The sequence below is a fragment of the Mastomys coucha genome, unplaced genomic scaffold (assembly GCF_008632895.1).
Source record: "Mastomys coucha isolate ucsf_1 unplaced genomic scaffold, UCSF_Mcou_1 pScaffold22, whole genome shotgun sequence".
Lineage (NCBI taxonomy): Eukaryota > Metazoa > Chordata > Mammalia > Rodentia > Muridae > Mastomys > Mastomys coucha.
The window spans coordinates 56,352,341-56,373,128 of NW_022196905.1; the positions used below are offsets into that span (position 1 = coordinate 56,352,341).

The 20,788-nt window shown below is 35.9% G+C and overlaps 1 long non-coding RNA gene across 1 annotated transcript in view; it reads right to left on the reverse strand.

Moving 5' to 3' along the window:
* The window catches only part of LOC116069574, a 96,339-nt gene that overhangs the window by 19,582 nt on the left and 55,969 nt on the right, over nt 1–20,788 (reverse strand). The window lies entirely within an intron of this gene.

Genomic DNA, 20,788 nt, shown 5'->3' on the forward strand with positions numbered 1-20,788 from the left:
TGAGGCCACCTAAAACACACTAGGTCTAAAACATCAGCCATCTCCTCTGGACTGGTGCAGCACCTCCGGGCTCGGTGTATGTTCGGGCTATATGGTCCTGGCCAGAGTCCCAGGGGGCTGCGGGTGCACCAGCCAGGAGGGTAGAGGCTTGAATCTCAAGCCCTCGATGCTGAATGCTCGAATCTTCAATTTTGAATGCGAGAATCTTGAATGCTCAATCTCTTGAATCTCAATTTGTGTTGCACCCCCCCACCCCCGGGCCCAAGCACTCTGGGCCCGGGGGAGGGGGGGCTACGGACTGCATGAATCTTAAGTCCTAGTCCACCAAGGTTGGTTCTAATCCGAGTGCAGGCGAGTCCAAATGCTGAATGCAGACTGCTGAATCTAGAATGCTAAATGCTCTATGCTATCTCTCTTTCTGTAAACTTTAATGCCCTACCCACATTGCTGGAGGCAATTAGTTAGAATGGCTTAACATTCCAAGCCAGGGTTTGACTAGGACCTTGGAACATTGGTGAAGGTCAGAGAGCAATGTCCGAATTTTCTTTTTCTAGCTGCTAAGAAATCTTAGTGGGCCCCTAGCACACAAGTATGAGGACATATCTGGGCTACCTCTGAGTTTGGGGTGCCAGGCGACAATGCAGAGGCAGGAGACTGACTTTCTTTGAAGTTTACACCTCAAATACGCTGTCACGCAAAGTGTGCATGGCAAGCACAGAAAAGTTGACCTCCTTATTCACATTTTTATTATTATTCTATTGTATTTTGTGCCCCTACCATGAGCCTGCTAAACAAAATATTGCTACTAATGTAATAATGATAAAATTGTCATGAGAGTGACCAATTATTCCTTGAATGGAATTTAGGTCTACTGTACAAGAGAGAATCCATGACTAATTCTATAAATATGGTCAAATATCCTTGAATATGAGGTTTTATGTGCCTTTGAGGGGAATCTACTACTGTTACTTAACTAAAGTGACATAGCATCAAACGGATTTCTAAATATCTATTTTTTCATCTACAGAAAAAGGCTATTCTCTGCCTTCTCCCTTTATTTGCAGTGAATGAAAGTGAAAAACAAGAGACTCAGAACTGCACAAGATGTCAATAATACAAGACAATTTTGGTTCTCAGCCCTAAAGAAAGCAAATAAACCATAGCATAAAGGCTGAGAAAACATGTATGAGCCAAAAAATGGGCAAAGGGCTGACTATGCAGTAACATCAAAGCGTTGCACAGCCATAAAAATATGAAGTCATTGAAGCAGCATTTGCTGGCACTGGCCCTACCCAACTGCAGTGTCTACCCAACTGTCAGCTGTGGATAGAGAATGGGCTCAGTGCTTGCTACCACTTATTGCTGAACTACTTGGACCTAATGGATCATGGGAAAAGGGGACACTTAGAAACAAGTTGTATATAAACTGGTGAGACCACCAGGCTCTAATGCATTGTACCAGGTCAAGGGACACACAAATGGTAATAGTTAAACCCTGTGTGATTAAAGAAAAATCATAAATACATTAATATGAGAAAGAGATTTGTTGAAAAATGCCACAGGTATGGTAATATGGATATAAGGAAAGTCATAGTATAAGCAAAGAGAGTAACCAAATATTACATTTACAAAAAACTCACAGAACAAAATTTATTAATAAAGAAAAAAGAAAATATGGGCATAAAACAAATATTTCCAAAGTTAAAACACACACATACATTATCTTGGCTATTGAAATAATTTACCTTTTTAGACCTGATGGAATAAATCAGGTTGTAGGGCAGTCAACTAAGTTAAAATATAGGTAAAAAAAGATAACTGCAAGAGTAACAGATATAATTTATCATTCATCTAGGTAATAGACAGGTAAGAAAAAATGTAACTATACTTTTAACAAGTTGCTAAAAGCCAAGTTTTGTCCAGCACGAAAATACAGGATGACACAAACTGATAGTGACAAAAGGGAATCGTTAATCACTCAAGGTAGCTGCTATGTGTTTATGACTTAGTGGCTCCGAAAGGTTAGGACAGGGCAAGATTCCAGAGAAATCATAGCTCCTGGTGCATGCCAGAAAAAAAAGGAACAGTGGCCATTCTGAAAGGTATTCATCCCTAACCAAATTCTTTTTTCTCACTTCCTCTGTGAGGCAAAACTACCCTGGGAAGAGCACAAAAGCCCAGTGCCCTTAGGGAACAGAAGGCCCAATAGTACCAACTTAAAGCAAAAGGCCAGAGCAATAACCACTACATTCTGATACAGGACAGAGGAAGGAAACATTTCTAGCCATACATTTTAAAAATAACCCCTGTCTACCAAAGGGTTGGGGGTAAAAAATTATTGAAAAGACCCAAACACTTAGAGACAAAACAGCTTTCCTAAATTAAATCTGACCCTGGGTAATAAGTGATATAGATGACCATCAACAACAGAGCAGAGAATACCAAGTCATAAAAAGTGCCTCCTACTGTGTTATAAAATATGTGGAAAGAAAATCTCTGAAGCTCAGACTCAGTAAGGAAGACTAAAGTTGAGAGTGGAATAGAATGCTAACAAGGTAAGCCTACGGGTCTCTTCAAACAAGCCTTCACCCTACATCTAACATTCATAGTAAAAGTGTGAATGAAGTCTGTGCTCCACTAAAGGTAAAATAACCTTAATTGAGTCACTTACAGCAAAGTCTAACCTCATCTCTAAAAATAAGCACTGTTTAGCTAGAATAGCTTTGGCTATCATTTTTCTTTATATGTCAAATTGAATACTGTATTTAATTGAGCACAGAGCCTATTAAAAGCACCACATCCATTTTACCACAATTTTATATCTAGCATTTCTGTAAGATATTTTTGTTTAGCATTTATTTCTTTTTTATGCCATTCTATTGTTTTGTGTTGCCTATTCTTTTCACAAGAGACTTTGACATACTAACTGTAACTATGTGTAATTAAATAAAGAAAATATCAGCAATAATAAAAAAAACTTGTTCTTGGAGGGAAAGTAAGAAAACATTGAAAGTATATAACACTCTAAAAACTGAAACCCACAAGTATAAAAAGAAAGGGCAGAATAAATACTTTAAAAAATGATAGCCAAAACTGTTCTAATTTAGTGAATAGGTTACCATACATCCAAGAAGTTAAAATACCAATTGGAAAAAATGTGAAGAATAAATTGAATATTTTACTATGGAGAATTTTCAATAAAGACTTAACTAGACTAATAGCAGCTTTAGAAATGCACTTTTGAAATGACTATGAATTTAATCAATCAAACTTAAAATATAACTTCTTTTTCCTTATGAGTACTTGACAATGTTTTTATTTTTAAGGAAAACCCTGGGACAATAAAACTATACATCCTGGGAGCTGGCTAGATGATGAAGGTTGAAGAGAATAGAACAAACAAAATATCTCTCTGTGTGTGTGTGTGTGTGTGTGTGTGTGTGAGAGAGAGAGAGAGAGAGAGAGAGAGAGAGAGAGAGAGAGAGAGAGAGAGAGGATAGATAAGAAGAGATAAATGATAAATAATATATAAATAGATCGATGCATGCATACACACATACATACATATATATCTACACAGGGATGACAGATGATATACACAGAAAGAAGATAAATATAAATAAATGATAGATGATATATAGATAGATAATATATGATATGTGATAGATAATGATAGATGGATAATAGGTAGATGTTAGAAAGGTAGGTAGATAGATAGAAAGAAAGAAAGAAAGAAAGAAAGAAAGAAAGATAGATAGATAGATAGATAGATAGTCCTATCATATATCATCTATTTATCTATTCTTATATTGTCTATCTGTCATCCATCTATTAGTTAGGAAGATGATAGATAGATAGATGGATATATAAATGATTAACAGATTGGTGTGTGTATATGTCTGCTTTTGTCTACATGCAAATACTTGCATGTGAGTGATGCAGGAAGTCAGAGGCCTTGGAAGCTTTGCCATTGAATTTAGAGGCAGTTGTAACCTGTCTGACATGGGTGACGGTAACAAAACCCATCTCTTTAGTCCCAAATACATATTTTAAGTACTCTTAGGTAAAATACTTTAAACATGTGGAAAATGTAAGTTTCATTTTGTCTTAAGGTTTGTTGCCTTTAAATTAAATGAACCCCTCCACAAACTATAATAATAAAAATAGCATGATACTACTGAAAAAGGAAAAAGGCCCATTGCTCAATGGACTAGAGTTGAGGATCTGTGCGTAAAGTCATGGTCCTATAGCCATCTTACCTTTGACAGAGAAACTAGCCACTCCCCGGGGAAAAGTAGCATCTTCAACAAGATCAAACTTAATGTCCACATGTAGAAAGATGAAACTAGATTTTTCTCTCTTATCCTGTACAAAACTCAACTCCAAATGAATTAATCTCAGTGTAAAACATAAAAACCTTATTTGATAGAGGAGAAAGTGGAAAATACAGGTCTACTCCTTGACACAAGAAAGAGCTTTGTGAATAAGGCTCAGTAGGTGACACATTAAATACAATTGATAAATGAGACCTCATGAAAGTAAAAAGCTCTTTGCAGTTAAGGACAAACTATCATTTCAATGAACAAAGTGACTTTCTCCATTGGGTAGACTTTCTCCTACCCAATGAAGAAAGTCTTAAACTATACGTCTAACAGAGGGTTAACAACTATTCTATACAAAGAACCCTAAAATTAAGCATCCATAAAACAAACTAGCAAATTTTAAAGTGGGCCCTGGATCTAAACAGAAAGATCTCGAAAGATGAAATATAAGTGACTGAGAAACACTTTGTAAAGATTCAACATCCTTAGCCACTGGGGAAATGAAAAATTTTGGAAAAAAAAAAAACATATGACAAAAGACATTGACAAGAATTTGGAGAAAGAGGATCATTTATTCACTGTAAATGGATTGTGCAATCTGATGAAATCACTATGGATATTAGTATGTAGGTTAAGACAAAAGCCAAAAATACTCCTACTACACAAACCCACTATATTCCTCTTGGGCATGAACCCAAAGTCACTGTATCTTGCTATAGAGAGGGACTTGCTCTTCCACGTTCAGATCTGTTATATTCCCAACAGCTGGAGAATGGAAAGAGCCTAGTTGTCCATGTACTGATGAATGGATAATTAAAATATTTATTCAATGGATATGTTTCTGCTCTTAGTTATCATTATGTCATAAATGGATGGATCTACAAATAGTAATCATGCTGAGTAAGGTAATCAAGACTCAAACGTGACAAGTCTTCAAGTCTTTTTTTTTTTATCGTCATGTTCGTATTTTAGATTTTTAACCTAAGATATCTGTGCGTCCTTTGGGGAATATACTTAGCAGTTATACTATTAATAAGGGAGTGTGATTAGGAGCAGATCTCTCAAGAAGGGGAAAATAGAATATGATGATGTAAATACCAAAAGTAAAAAGGATAGGAAGGGTTAAAGGGGAGTGAGGAAAATGCAGAAGAGAGAATATAGGGAGGAGTGACTAACACTAAAAGCCTTTTTTAAAAAGTCAATTTCACTATTTTACTTGTGGACATGAATCTGTCTGGGGAACTATTATTTCTACAAAAACTATTATTTCCTTCACTGAGTTGTCTTGACTCTTTTGTCAAAAATGAATTGAACTTTATTGTTACTGTTTAAGAATGTACACTATTTCTGGTCTTCTGTAACTGGTACCCATATCTGCTCTACTCATTATCGATTAAGCCATCACATAAGCCAATTATGTAGTGAAAGAATCTACATACTTTCTGTACCCATATGTAGTGCTCTGAATGAGAATAGACATTGTAGGATCATATATTTGAATGCTTGGAACTATTTTGCAAGGATTGAGGCCTTGTTGAAAGAGGTAAGTCATTTTGAGACACAGTCCCCCTCTCATACTGCTTCCTGCCTGCAAATCAGGAAGTAAGCTCTCATCTATCTCTTCAATGCCACATTGCCTACTGATATTGTAACTATGTTCCCAGTTCAATGCTTTCCTTTAAACGTGGTCTTGGTCATCCTATCTCTTCATAGCATTTGAATAGTGATTATGACATGTATTATGCAACTTTTCTTCATCTGGCTATTTCATTAAGATATATATGCACCAGAAATTATGTGTTTAACCACTTATATTATAAGGTCTAAAAGTAATATTTAGCATTAAGTATTCTATTGGAATCAAGTAAAATAAACAAAGCATCCCAAAGCCTAAATGAAAGTTCCCTTCTCTTACTGATAGATTGCCTTCCTTACTCAGGGAACTTGGCAATTTGCCTGATTATCCGTAAATAGCAGTGTTTCCTTTCTTAACATCATGCAGACTACTTATTTTTCTGATGAAACGATTAGGTCATGTATTTTTGTCTTAGAAGAGGAAAGCTAACGCAGTTAGCATTCCCCCTTTAGCAACAAAATAAAGAGAAGGTGCACACAAGACTCAACCACTTATTAGATGACTCCCGAGTCATTTCACCTATAGTACCTAGGTACACAGATTAACACTTTCCCATGAGGGAAGAACATTACCTCATTGATATCTTTATGTTTTCATGTCCTCCCCCATAAGCCCCATCATAGATTTGTTTTCTACCCTTCTGGTTGCATTTTAAATTGTTCTTTCAATTCTGCTTTAGTATTTCCAAATGAATGGTGACAGAATGATGGCCCTCTGGGAGCCAGCCAATTTGAGTTCTGTCTACTCAAGTATGCATACTCAGCCAAGCATGATGTCAGAATTGTTAATCAGTACTGAGAGCAATTCCTTCAAATCCCATGCCCCAAAGTCCCGATTATGCAATTGGTAGACCATTGTTTTTCCCTATCAGGCTGTTTCTTTTCTTCTTTCTATAATTCCTGCTTATGTCTGATTTTGTGATGGAAGGACACTTCATTTCCATCTTCAATTCTTTGAAATTGTCCTACTGTCACTACATGAAGCTTGGGCAGTTTTTTTTTTCAACTTAAAATATCCTTGTTGGGATTTGCCCAAGTGTAGTACAGAGCTAACAAAAAATAACTAGTATTCCTACCTCTACTGTTCATGTATTTTATCACACAAAAAAATTAATATGAAGTAAGTAGTTGATTTTCTCATTAACACCTGTGAAAACACTTGAGGCCAACTGAGGCTTCTGATTTTTATCATTATTTTTTCCTTTGATTAAACAAGTTGCTTCTATATCTTGCTGGCATGCTACCGCTACTTCTGAAATTACCTCAGGTTATTTTACTTACCTGTTCAAATCTTTTTTCTGACTGCCATTATACAATTATAATCCCATTTGTAAAGGAAAGCTTAGAGCTAGGAAATTATTCAGAAAATTACAACTATAATAAATTAACTTTCTCATTTGTTTGAAACCACAAAATAAGTTCTAAATTTCAAAGTTTATTGTTTTACAATTTAATAAGGTAAGTAAATGTACTTTTATCTTTAAAACATATGAAATGGGATATTGAATGTAAAATATTCAGTTTTCTAAAGGGTCTTAATTGTTGAACTTTTTCCTTAAATAAGATGCCTATTCATACAAAGTTATAAAGTTATAAACATAATTGTTTATTTATTTGACAAATGAAGATACAAGAGTTTCCAATGCATCTTGCTAATAGATGATTTGGTTTTTAGTTTGTTTTCCATCTGGTACTGTCTATGTTTAGCCTAATTGTCTTTATGTCTATATGCTTGGAGCACATATACAACTCTGTAGGTAACTAGTTCTGAATATAACTTCCTTTGACCTTCCTTCTTTCTGTTTTGACTAACAATAATATACATAACATATGCAATGCACTCAATTTAATAGAAAGCAATAGTAATTGCTTGCCTTGAGTTGAAATGTTGGTGAGAATCCAATATCATTTACCCAGATATATTCTAATTTTTAAAAACCTTGAGGAAAATTTTTTGGCTCATGTTCATACCATTCATGCTGATTCACATTCTAGTCATGGACCTAAGCTGAGAAGGTTATTTAACTAGATTTCAGCCCCCATACCAATCCATCCTCTGTGCTCTCCTCTGCACTAATGAAACTGAAGATTTACAAATTACAGTTAAAATAGTCAGCTCACTTCTTTGATATTCATCTATGACTTGGCAATAAGAAATGGTATAGCCAATAAAATGGATAAAAGAGCTAGTGCAACTTTCTTGTTTGATCCAATAGAATAGCACTTAATGAATTTGTTAGGGGTGTAGCACCTGATTCAGATGATTACAGTGTTCAGGTAATTGAACAGCATGGACAAGCTTCAGCAGTTTCCAGCACTGATCCAAGTAGCCTTTGGAGTTCTAGTGCTTTGAATGATAAATGTTCCCCACTCAGGTATTTGAATAGCTAGCTCACAGTTGGTAGCCTTGTTGAGAGGTTGTAATATCTTTAGTGGGTAGAGCAACCCTATCCCTCACTTGATGTTCTGTCTTCCTGCTGGTGGTGGGCTCTATAAGCTCCTTCCCCCTACTGTTGGGCATTTCATCTAAGGTTCCTCACTTTGACTCCTGAGAGTCTCTCACCTCCCAGGTCTCTGGTGCATTCTGGAGGGTCCCTTCAACTTCCTATTTCCTGAGGTTGCCTGTTTCCATTCTTTCTGCCAGCCCTCAAGGCTTCAGTCCTTTTTCCTTACCCAATACTAGATCAGGTTCCTCTCTCCTCACCACTCCCCAACCCTGTCCACTTTCCCTCCCAGGTCCCTCCCTCCCTCCCTCCCGACTTGTGATTGCTTTCTTCTCTCTCCCAAGTGGGATTGAGGCATCCTCACTTGAGCACTTCAGCTTGCTGATCTAGTTTCTTGCTTTGAACTTCTGTTTGAACCTGTATACTTCTGTCTGTACATTTTCCATAGGCATATGCTTTTAATCATGGACCTGTAAGAGAACCAGTGGATAAAATAGCTGGATAAAATACTATAGTCTCCTATAACAAAGGAAAAGGCTCTGCATGGATATAAATGTATATTCTCTCAAAAAGAGTTCTAATTTCACTTACACAAGGTTACATGGAAAAGGGAGTGTTGATTTAGTGATGTCATTTACCAGACCACCAACCTTCACTGACTGATTCATCAGCAATAAAATAGAATCATTTCATGCAGTGTTTAATGGAATGGGCATTTCCTCTGTGCATTTGAAGGACCATGTGTATCTTAGGATTTGTACAATAAATTTTATTTCTTTCTCCCACTTTTCCTACAGATGAACAGACCTTGTTCATCTAAGCTTCTGATAATAAATCCATCCACATCTCAATTGCCACATAAGCCATGTTTTTAGAAAACTTTTCTACTTTTCTTTTAACCTTTTCCTCCAACTTAATATCTTCTAAGAATATCCCATACTAACAAAGAAAGGCCTTCAGGTTCCTGCAAGCAATCCTATCATCCTAGGACATCAATATTGCTTCATTAGAATATGGCTCATAAAAGCTAGCTAAGCTGTACCATGCCTGTAAACACAGTATTTGAAAAACTGAGGCAGGAGGAGGTTGGGCATGAGTTTAAGACCAGCTGAAGAACCATAGTGAGTTCCAGAGAATACATGTCCTCCAAGAATTACTGTTAAATGATGGAATTATTTCAAAGACCCAAGGAGCTGCACATGCCCTCTATTTTCACTAATACAGAAAACACAAAAGCATAAACAATAGTCTTTTTTAAATCTCAAAAATGACAAGTGCTTGTAAGATTAAGGCATATACAGAAGGAAGCAGTGTGAAGTAAGAGAACATGGATCCCATATCACACATTTCACTGAACCCTGGCTCTCCCCTCATGAATAATCTCTGCTACCTTTCTCTTTCAGTGAGAAAGACAAATGTATGTATGATGCCCGTCTCCATACTGGCTTGTCTGCAGATTTTTATTTATTCTTTTAAATATACAGCATTGCCTGGAGAAGTTTGTGTAGTTATACTACAGGTATTTTGTTACCATTGACATCTGACTGACAACTTGAAAGTGGTAAGCTTTACTTTCACATGCAATGGTATTAATTGTATATTTTGCCTCACCATTGTCAGCCTTTTCCAAGTTCATATATGCTGTCCCAATTGTGTCTGGCCATGACCTAGATAAGCAAATTATTCTCTATAATGTGAAACATTGTTACAGAGCTTCCTAACAATACTGTAAGGGTCAATAATGGCTTTCTGTTATCGCCTTTACACCTAGGGACAAAAACATTTACCAGAAGTTGCCTTAGGAAGTCAATTCTTGGTAAATGTAATAAAAGTATAAATATAGACTGATTTTGCTTGGAAAATGATTCATGCTTTTACATAATTTCACCTAGATGAAATTGACGCTTTAGAGATTTGAAATTCCAATCAAACAATCTGATCTAAAATGAATGTAAATGTTGCAATAAGCGAATAAATTGCACATTTGCAAAATGATAAATGGCAGTTATTGAATTCACCTAAGCAACATCAACCAATAAATTCTGAACACATTGGGAAGTAGGAAAATTACGCTTGATTATCTATCAGCAAATCTCAGGGGAAATTTTTTAAAGGTTATGGAAATTGCAGGGCATGGTAAGTGATTGTGGATGCCAATGTATTTTTACATGAGTATTTGGTTACTCTGACTCTTTGCTCTTGTAAAACAAAATTGAAGCTCAAAATTGAATTTTATTAAATGCCACCTGGACAAAAAGTTTTATGACTATGTGGCACCTCAGATGACAGTTACCTGCTACATAAATGAGGCTTTCTGCCAGCATTTGGGATGTGACCTTTAAACACTTCCATACCATATAGCTCCTTTTTGCTATGTTTGCTATTTTGTTTTTCCTCCTTGGATATGCAATATCATTTCTAGAAGTTTGCTGAATTATATTTGATTATTTTAAAATAGAAAAAAGATAAACAATGAGAAATTTAATCTATATTGCTCTTCCTTGATGTAACTTCTGCTTGGTTACTAAACATGGAAACACAACAGAACTGTCTATAATAAACTTACTTTTCATTCTCTGTTTGAGACCATATTTTACATAAATTGATTAGGAAAAGAATAGTTTACAGGACAGTTCCTTTAGAAGAGGCAATGGTTAGGCATGATAATGCATTGCATTCTGGTACATACATTCATAAGTGAGTATTTGTTAATCATTCACTATGTGTAAAACTCTATTCAAAATTATACTGGCAGAGATGAATTAAGTACATCCTTATAAATTTGTGATTTAAAAGGAAAATTAGCCAGTTATACAAGTAATAAGACAGGAGCAAATATGACAGTCATTGAAACATATAAAAGGACATGGTCATAGAAAATTCAGATGACAGAAAGAAAAGCTGGGGATAAGGAATGAAGCTGCCGTCAGTGATCATATATTGTTCATGAAGAGATGCCTAAATTCCAATGTCAGTTCCTGTGAGTTTTACATTATTTGAAAATACTACCATTTTAAATAAAAGAAAGTTGAGGATCTAAAATGGGATCACTTTGGGTTTAGTGTATTCTAGTCCAATGGTTACCAACCTTAAAAATAATAGGAGATAGAGATTTCATACATAAACCATGGGGGAAGGCTATTTAAAGGCAAATGCAGAGATTGGTGTTAAACAGCCAAGAAACCTGCTAATCACCAAAAGCTAAAAATGAAAAGTAAAGGTTCAATTCCAGAACTCACATTGATATATCATAGGTGAATCTTGGATTTCAGGTTGCTAACTCACAGAGAAGTAACATAGTAAATTCACACATACACACACACACACACATATGTGTGTGTGTGTGTGTGTGTGTGTGTGTGTGTGTGTATATACATATATATATATGATTTTTAGAGACAGGGTTTCTCTGTATAGCCCTGGCTGTCCTAGAACTCACTCTGTAGACCAAGCTGGCCTCAAACTCAGAAATCTGCCTGCCTCTGTCTCCCAAGTGCTGGGATTAAAGGCATGAGCCACCACTGCCCGGCAAATTCTTATATATTTAGAGGTTTATGTTGGTTGTGTTTCTATCGTTCTAGAAACCTAATAGAACAATTTCCAAGATAGCATTGAAGTTGTTACCAGAGAGACAATATGTACATTGTCAAGATAGAAAACCCAAGAATGCAAGATTATTTTCAGACACGTAGGAACTACTGGAAGTAGGCTTTAAATATGAACATCATACACAGAAGCATATCTGAGTAAAGAATAAGGGACTTCCTGGGGAAGAGCAAGTAAGCTTTTTCAGTATCCTAAGTTAAATGGATTATAAAGAGAAGCAGAAGAATGCAAAACAGAACAGAATGCTGTAGATAGTGAATTAAGGAGACAGGAAAATTGTGTAAAGGGCAGAAATGTTAAGAATGCACATGAAAGGGATTGATAAGGAAACCTCCAGGAACAGGAACACAGTGATGAAAGCAAGGAAGGTTAAGACCTAAGAAATAAGCCTCATGGCTATTGACATGTGCAGACATCTGCATGGGGTTCTAGTAAGATAATAAATATATTTTTATTACTTAAGTTTTTATTCTTTTTTAAAGCATTTGGCAATAGAATGTGTTTTTCAGCAATTGTTTTTCTGATCAGTTTTTTCTGCATGGGAATTGTTTGTTTAGCTTTCTTCTCTGAAAAAATTGAATTAAATGGAGAAATCACTTTACAATCTCTAAGAAAAAGGTGTATTACTTTTTTATTTTTCTCACTTTCCTATAGCATTTCTCCAGTGATACTTTTTAAAAACATAATTTGTTTTTATTAAGATGTTTCCTATCATTTGAATAGGAAATGTGTTTGCCACTGGATGAAGTATTAAATTTTGTACTGCAGCTGGTGGTATTATTTGAAAGGTTCTGGAAACTTTAAATGAAGTAGCCTAGTTTGAGGAAGTAAGTTTCTCATGACATGTATGATATTATTACATGGGCTTCAAGTTTTTCCTTACTCTCGCTGCTTTCTTTCTGCTGTAATACAAACAGCATTGATTTTTGCGGGTATTTTGGGGGTCTTGGCATGTTTCTGATGCTAACTCTGAGGTTTAACTTTATCACAAGTTCAGGAACAATAATGCCAGCCAATAGATTTGACTTTCAGATCAAAGTCAAATAAAATTTCTTTCTGTTAACTTAACTTGCTCTTGTAGATGTTTTGGTCAAATAAATTAGAAAGAAAAAGAGAGAGAGACAGAGAGAGGGGATGAATGAGATAAAGAAAGGAAAGGGGAGAATGGGAGGAAGGAAGAAGGAGAGCATGTTTTGTAATGTATGTAGTTTTCTGTGGCATAATCAAAATATGATCAATTTCAATTCCAAGGTACCAAATGGGTTTTTAAAATTCATGACTATCAAAAATTTGCTCTTGCCAGCCCATGAGTTTCCGGAGCTACTCCACTAGTGTACTCTCCAGAGTCAGTTTCAATACACAGGGATGTTAGATGTTAGTAGAGTGGTATTTCTATTTAATCAAAAATGAGAGAGGGAATCAAAGGCAGACACCATACTATTAGAAAAGTTCTGGTGCATTTTTTATATGCTATTCATTTGTCAACCCCAAGTTGTAACCACCTTGTAATCCATAGCAATGAAATTTATCATTCATTGCATTATTATTGGTCTTTTGCTTACCCATTACAGCTGAGATGCATTAATACTAAAATACAGTTTTTAAAAACAAAGCAGTACTTAGAAATAAAACAACATTTTTGACATTTATCTCCCTAGACCTCTATATAACCCAGGCTGGCATCAACTCTTGACCTGGTATCTGATTCTTCTAACAATCACTTTAAATTAAGACAGAGAGCTAACAGCAAAAGATGTAAATACTTACCCAATAAGGAAAGATTATCCTAGAACAAAAGTATTATAGACACTTATTGTTAATACTGTTGTTTAGAAGATACCAATTAAGAGAGATTTATATAATTTTGTGAAATATAGAAAGCAGTTTGGACAGACATTTCAAAGGAGACAAAACTTCACTCAACTCATAACTCAGTTCAGGCAAAGAAATGAAGCTAAACCTAGAGAAATAAACTAGTTCTAGAACTGAATTCAAAGATGACATATCTTACAAACACTTTGTCTAAAGTTAATTTACAACCCAACTATTCCATGTTGCTCGTTGATGATGAGTATGGTTAGGTATGAAATAAAACAAGGTCCTGGTTACTTTCTATTGAGAGATTAAGTTAGGTGAATATATGGTTATTCAAATGACAGAGGGGTGCAGCTCATAGAGTAGTAATTTTTCTCATAATGAAATACTATTTATTTTCTAGACAAATTTAAAAGTTTCCATCGTCCCAGTTTTTCACCCCAAACCAGTCATCCCATTATTCATTAATTCATGCATTTTGTTCACCAAACAGCCATTTAGTACTTACCAGAATTCATGTAGGACTTGAGCTAGAGTTTACAGCAAATTATACCCTTTGGAAAGGGAGTTTTTTTTTTTTTCCATTTCAAAGGAAGATTAATAGTTATAAAAATTTGAGCTTGTTTTCTGAGTTGATTACAATCTAAAGGAATGGGTCAAATCTATACTTACTAGGTAAATTCACTTGAGAATGTCACTCACTGTTGATCTTGCCACTTACTTAGGTATCTAAAAGATGAGTAACCCCCAGTCCCTAGTTTACCAGACTTCTTCCTTGTCAGGCTAAAGCCTAAGGGTGTAGCATCTTCACAAACCAGGCAGAAAATGATGGCAATCTGTAGCTACCGTGTTGGTTTAGTATGTCTTCCTTTGCTTCTCTGAAGCAAAACTAACAAGAGGGTGAGTTCCTCACACTTCTTGGTCCTCGGATTGCCAAACTGATCGATCAGTTCTTGGTCCTAGGATTGCCAAGCTGATCAATCACTTCTTGGTCCTAAGATTGCCAAGCTGATCGATCACTCGTTGCCCTGGAACCAGAATGCTTTGCCCTTAAATTAATTTAAAATCCATCTGTTCTCTTCGGGGGTGTACTTTTACCTTTTGCAATTAACGTGCATCTTTTGGTGTGCCACTGACTCCTTTGCCTCTCAGGAGGACAGCTGTGGCAGTTGTGATTAATAATACATCCAGATTGTGTTACAATAACCTGCTGTGTTCAGGATGACTTTGTAAGTACACAGAAATTGCTGATGATAGAAAATATAAACTAATTGCATGTTGCCTAAAAAATTTAAATGGGTTTTGCATCTACAAAAAGAAAAGATCAAAGATGTGTAAAATTTATTAAAACAGTCCTCTCAAAGTATTAATCCATTTTATAGGAGGTTCATGTGAAAAATCACAATTAGTTTCAGTGCTTTATGAAGTCAATATTACCTATAAGTCTCTGAATGAGTGTGTGGGTGTTCATGTGTGCTTGTGCAAGTATGTACTTGTTAGTATGAATGTTTACATATGCCCGCATATACATGTGGTAGCCTTGGTTCAATATCAGCTATATATCAATCTTCCCCCCATTATTTTTGACACGGAGTCTCTCAGTGAACCTAAAGTTCATTAATTTGGTTTGGCTAACTGGCTGATTATTAAACTACATGTCCGTCTCCACATCCCTAGCCCTGGTGTTATAAACACACCATCCCATGCCTGGCTTTTAATAAGGATTCTGGAAATCCAAATGCAGGTCCTCTTTTTTGCAGGCCAAGTAATTTGCAGCAGGGCTATCTCTCAGCCATCTGAAGTACTTTTTGTTACTTAAGGTTTTGTAAAAATGTCATATGTTGTTATTGTATTTACATAATTTATGCCCTTCCTTTTTCCTCTTCAAACTGCTCCTGAATGTCAACTCCTTCTCAAATCCCTAACAAACAAATTATGGAATGACAAGGAATCTTTGATCATAAGCTGCTATTATGTAAAATTATCAGGTCAAGTATGGAAAATATAGAATATTTATGTTGGTTGAATCTCAAATGTCTCTGCAAGATATGGAGAGCTTGATCCCCAGAAGATGGAATTATGAGGTGGTAGAAATTGGAAGTTGAAGCCTAACCAAAAGAAGTAGAGTAGATAATTATACCTATGATTTCAGTGGGGATGTTAGGATCCTGAATCAACCTCTTCTCTTGCTACAACTGGAGTGAGGTAATGCACGCAACCATGATCTTCTATCTTAACCAACCCAGAGAAATGTGGCAAAGAAAACACATATTGATACTGATAAAACTTAATCTTTCAATTTTTAGAGTTTAAATGTTTCAGTAATTTTTGAAAGCTGTGAGAAAATAAGTGGGGGACCTCTTTTTTCTCTAAATCTGAAGTAAGAGATGTTATAATGATAATAACATCATTTCATGCTTATTTTGAGAATTTTTTCATCTAGAAAGAAAATAAAATTTTAACAATTATGGCTTCGAGAATGATGTGCTGAGATCTTATTGGCTCTGTCACAAAGCAGTTATTCAACCTTGTAAAGGACATTAAAAGGTTTCTGTAGACATCCATGTTATATTGAAAGTAGAATCATCTTGTAATGACCAGTCTTTCCTGCCCACTTGAGAGGAGTAAAAAGAGCAGAGGAGAACACTAACAAGCATGTCAGGTGTTCTTGTGAAAGTGTTTCCAAGAGGACTAACTAGTGATGGAATGCTTGTAGTGAGTGTTGGTGCCACTGCATAGCAGGCTGGGCCCTGTTTGAAATAAAGCAAGGAAGAAACATAACAATCCAAGCACTCTCTTCTGGGTATCATAAGTAACCTGCTTTTCTGAGCCACTTTTGCTGCTAGGGGTGGGTTGAAATATCTGAAACTAGGAGCCAAACTAAATCTCTTCTCTGTTACATTGTTTACATGGCATACTTCATCATAGCAATGCAAAAGTAACTAATATTCTGCACTTTAGAGAATAAATGTATGGGGATAAAATTTGAATTTACTTGAAATGTTACAAAGACAAATAAAGGTTAACTATTATTATATGTACCCCAAAATTGCTGCATAGGCCACTTTTACAGGAGCCCACACAATCATGGCCCTATGATTATTTAAATGCCTATATCTGGAATCTTAAAGATCTTAAGAACATGTGATTTTTTTTTATTTTAATAGGCCTCTCTAATCATTTAGGCAACCCCTTTGTCCTCTTACCTTTATCTAAAATCTGATAACTTTGGTTTATCACCAAAATCAAAATAAGTTTAAAATAAAAAGCATTTTAATATAATTTACTATTTTAATATGCTTCTTTGTTGCTGTGATAAAACACTAACCAAACAAACTTTGGCAAAGAAAGGGCTTATTTGGTTTACTCTTCCATATCACAGTCCTCCATCAAAGGACATCAAGGCAGAAGCTTAAAGCAAGGAAATTGGAGGAATACTGCTCACTACCTGCTTAACCAGGCTTATTTAGCTATCTCCTTTATATGGCCTAGAACCATCTGCCCAGGGATGACACCAATCACAGTGGGATGCTCCCTCCTGCATCAATCTACAGGGTACAAAATGCTCTTCTCCATGGACATGTTCACAGACTAGATTGAGATCATTCTTTCAGTATGAGTGTCCTCAAAATTGTCAGATACACAATCATTTCTTATGTGTCCACATATACATCCATTTCTCTGCATGATGTCACACAAAAGTCATGGCTGTGATTTTTCCATGATTGTCTTTACACAAAAAGCAGTAATAAAAACATAGTGGGTGCTCAGTAGTTTGCACAGGATTGACTAGGCATATATCTTCAAAGAGACTTCATTGAAATCACAATTCCATGTACTTCTGTCACCATGTGCTGCATTTATGGGAAGCCCAAAGCAATAGTTCACACGATCATGATGTAAAACCTCCTGAACCACCAGCCAAACCAAAGTTTTTAACTTACAATTCATTTAGCTTATTTTGTTATAGTGATAGAAACCTAGTAATGTATGAAAAAACTCAGACAGAACATTATTCTCTTCGATAGCTGTACTGAAGATTTCAAAACTATAAACAAAACCTTCAAAGATCTCCTTTAAGAAATATACTGTCTGGTTTTCCGTCAAAAGTTGTAAATCCACTGAAAATTGCAAGATTGGCTCAGCTTTACATTCAAAGCTTTCTGTATTATTCTTTTTTTTTTTTTAATTTAAACCACACAATACAACAACAATAAATCTCATCTAGATCATAATCAAGCCTCTGATTCTTTAGCATGTTCCTTAAGCTTACTGGCAGATATTCTTGAAATGGTGTTGTGTAGTACTTTCCTCTGAAAGTACTTCCATCTTGCAAGGAAGATCCATAGCACCTGGGATGTCAGGAAGTTCGAGAAACAATAGGATAGAATGAGAAATCACAAAGAACCTTCAGCCTCAAGAAGCAAACAATGCACGGGCTTCAGGAAGTCCATGTGGACCAGATCCACTAAGGCCCTGCCTACCCAAGTGTATACCAGCTGCTAGGACTGCTAAAAGACACTGACAGACTGAACTGCATAGAAGATGTGCAGAGCAAGTAAGCTACTCAGAAAGGACATTGAACCAACACATTGACCCGCCTCCAAGAAAGTGACATAATTCTATGTCAATGAAAAATAGTTTAACATAAAATAATTTTCAAAAGAGATATTAAACTTAAATTTAAAGCATGACAATTATCCAAATTAGTACTATTTAAAACACATCAGACCAATGGCTAGGGAGATAGTTTAGTCCATTAAAATGCTTATTGTATAAGGATGAAAAGCCTATTTTCAGAGCGCACATTTAAAAAGAAAAACTGTGCAGGGACGTACACATCTTAATCCTAGCATTGGGAAGGCAGAGACATTATCCAGTCCAATTTCATGTCATTGAGAGACCTCCATCTACATTCAAATGCATTACTCCCCATGGGACTATGTACACACAGGTAAACATAAATGTACATCAGTACATATACACACCAACTTTTTTATTGAATGTAGTAAAAGAGATATGTATTTCATATTCTCCAAGACTTATTTAATCTGATTTAGATTAACATTAATTACATTTAATGGTCTGGTTGTTGTGATCTTAAAAAGAGAAAGAGCTAAAAGAATCTGTTCTGGCGGAGGTGTGCGGGAAGGGGGCGCCTAGGCCAGGCATCCCCTCCCCCTGAGGGATCAGACACATGCTGGTATAGTATAGAATAGAGGTTATTTAGGGGATGGGGAGGGGAGTTAAGAGGGTAGCAGAGGCAGAGAAAGGCAGAGAAGGAGAGGGTAGAGAAGTAGAGGATGGCCATGACCAAGTGAGAGAGGGGGAAGGGAATAGAGGGAGGGGGGACAAAGGGGCAAGAGGCAAGGGGAAAAAAGCAGGAGAGAGGGGAGGGGTCAAGCAGCCCCTTTTATAGGGTTAGGCCTACTTGGTATTGCCAGCTAACCATGGGGAGGAGCATACTCGGCTGCTGCCAGGTATCTGTGGGGGTGGAGTTTATACAGAATGCTAACACTTGTCCCCACAAATTGAAATAATTTGTCTAAATAGACTAGACAAAGCAATTTACAAATTTTGTTAACAGGTATGAAATTTAATCAAATTTTGGATATGTTTTTCCAAATTCTAAAATGTTTACATTGAGCAGTCAATAAATTAATTAAATTAGTAATTTAGCATGAATTTCTTTTATTAAAAACAATTAAAATCAACTCAACTACTAAAATAAATTTAAATGTAATTAGATTCTGTGAAAATCTTTACCAACTTTCAGCAAGTGAAGTACTGCTATGCTATGTAACTGAGCTTTATTATGGAAGGATATCATAAAAAGGACATGTACAGAGATATAATCACATCTACATGCTCAAGACGCTTTGACAAAGTAAACAGGAAAAAAGAAATTTCCCTGAGATGATACAGGGCTAAGTAACAATGATGTGGCTTTCTCTCCCACTGTCTACTTGTACAGCGCCCTCCCACTATCTGCTCTTTCTGTCCATTCCCAGTATCTGCTCCCACTATTCTCTCTCACTAACCTGCTAGTCCTAGTCTCTGATGACTTTTACTATTCTTGACAATGAACAACATATTTAATACATTGTTTTCATTATATTGCATTTGTGGGTATTTTTTTGAGATGTTTCCTCTTTTTATTGACAACATATTCCAAGGCTGAGAATTCCTCTTTAGTATGCTCCAATGTTTCTCTAACAGTGTAAGTGCTTTGGAGGTCAATTTATAATTTATAACATTATATCTAAGTCAATATGGTTTTTGGATTTAAACTTCATGAGGAAAAGTGACATTCAACTTGTTTATAAAGTCATTGAAATGGAGATTTCATTGGATCTTTCATATTTCTGTAGAGGGCTGTCTGGTACTGTCGACGTGTCTGCTGTCTTCTTTCAGGCATCTGCCCTTACTTTCTTGTGTCTGTTAGGATTTTCTCTTTGTATATCACTATCTGCATGCACATTTAGGATTTACCTTGGTTAGTTATCTTATTTGATAGATGAAATATGATTTTGTATACATAAAAATGCATAGAGAAGGCAATGTGTAGCTCAATTGTAAACGCACTTGTTTAAGCAGACACAAGGCCCCAGGTTTATTTCTAACCACAACCAGGAAAAATTTAAAAGGAAATGAATTTCTACTCATATGATATTAACAAGTGAAAAAGTCTAGACATTTCAAGTACTAATTATGATGTAAACCAAGGTGCCAATGCTGTACTTTCTAACAACCAATGAGAAATAGATTTGTAGGCAGACAAGATTATTTGGAAAGTTAAAATTGTTTTTCACACAGGCTTAGCCCATTGAGATCAAGTTCTGGAACTCACCTAATTGTCACTTCACAAAATTGTCCTCTGAAAGCCAAATGCTCACCATGGCATGTGCTTGACTTCCCAACATCATACCTCTCTCTCTCTCTCTCTCTCTCTCTCTCTCTCTCTCT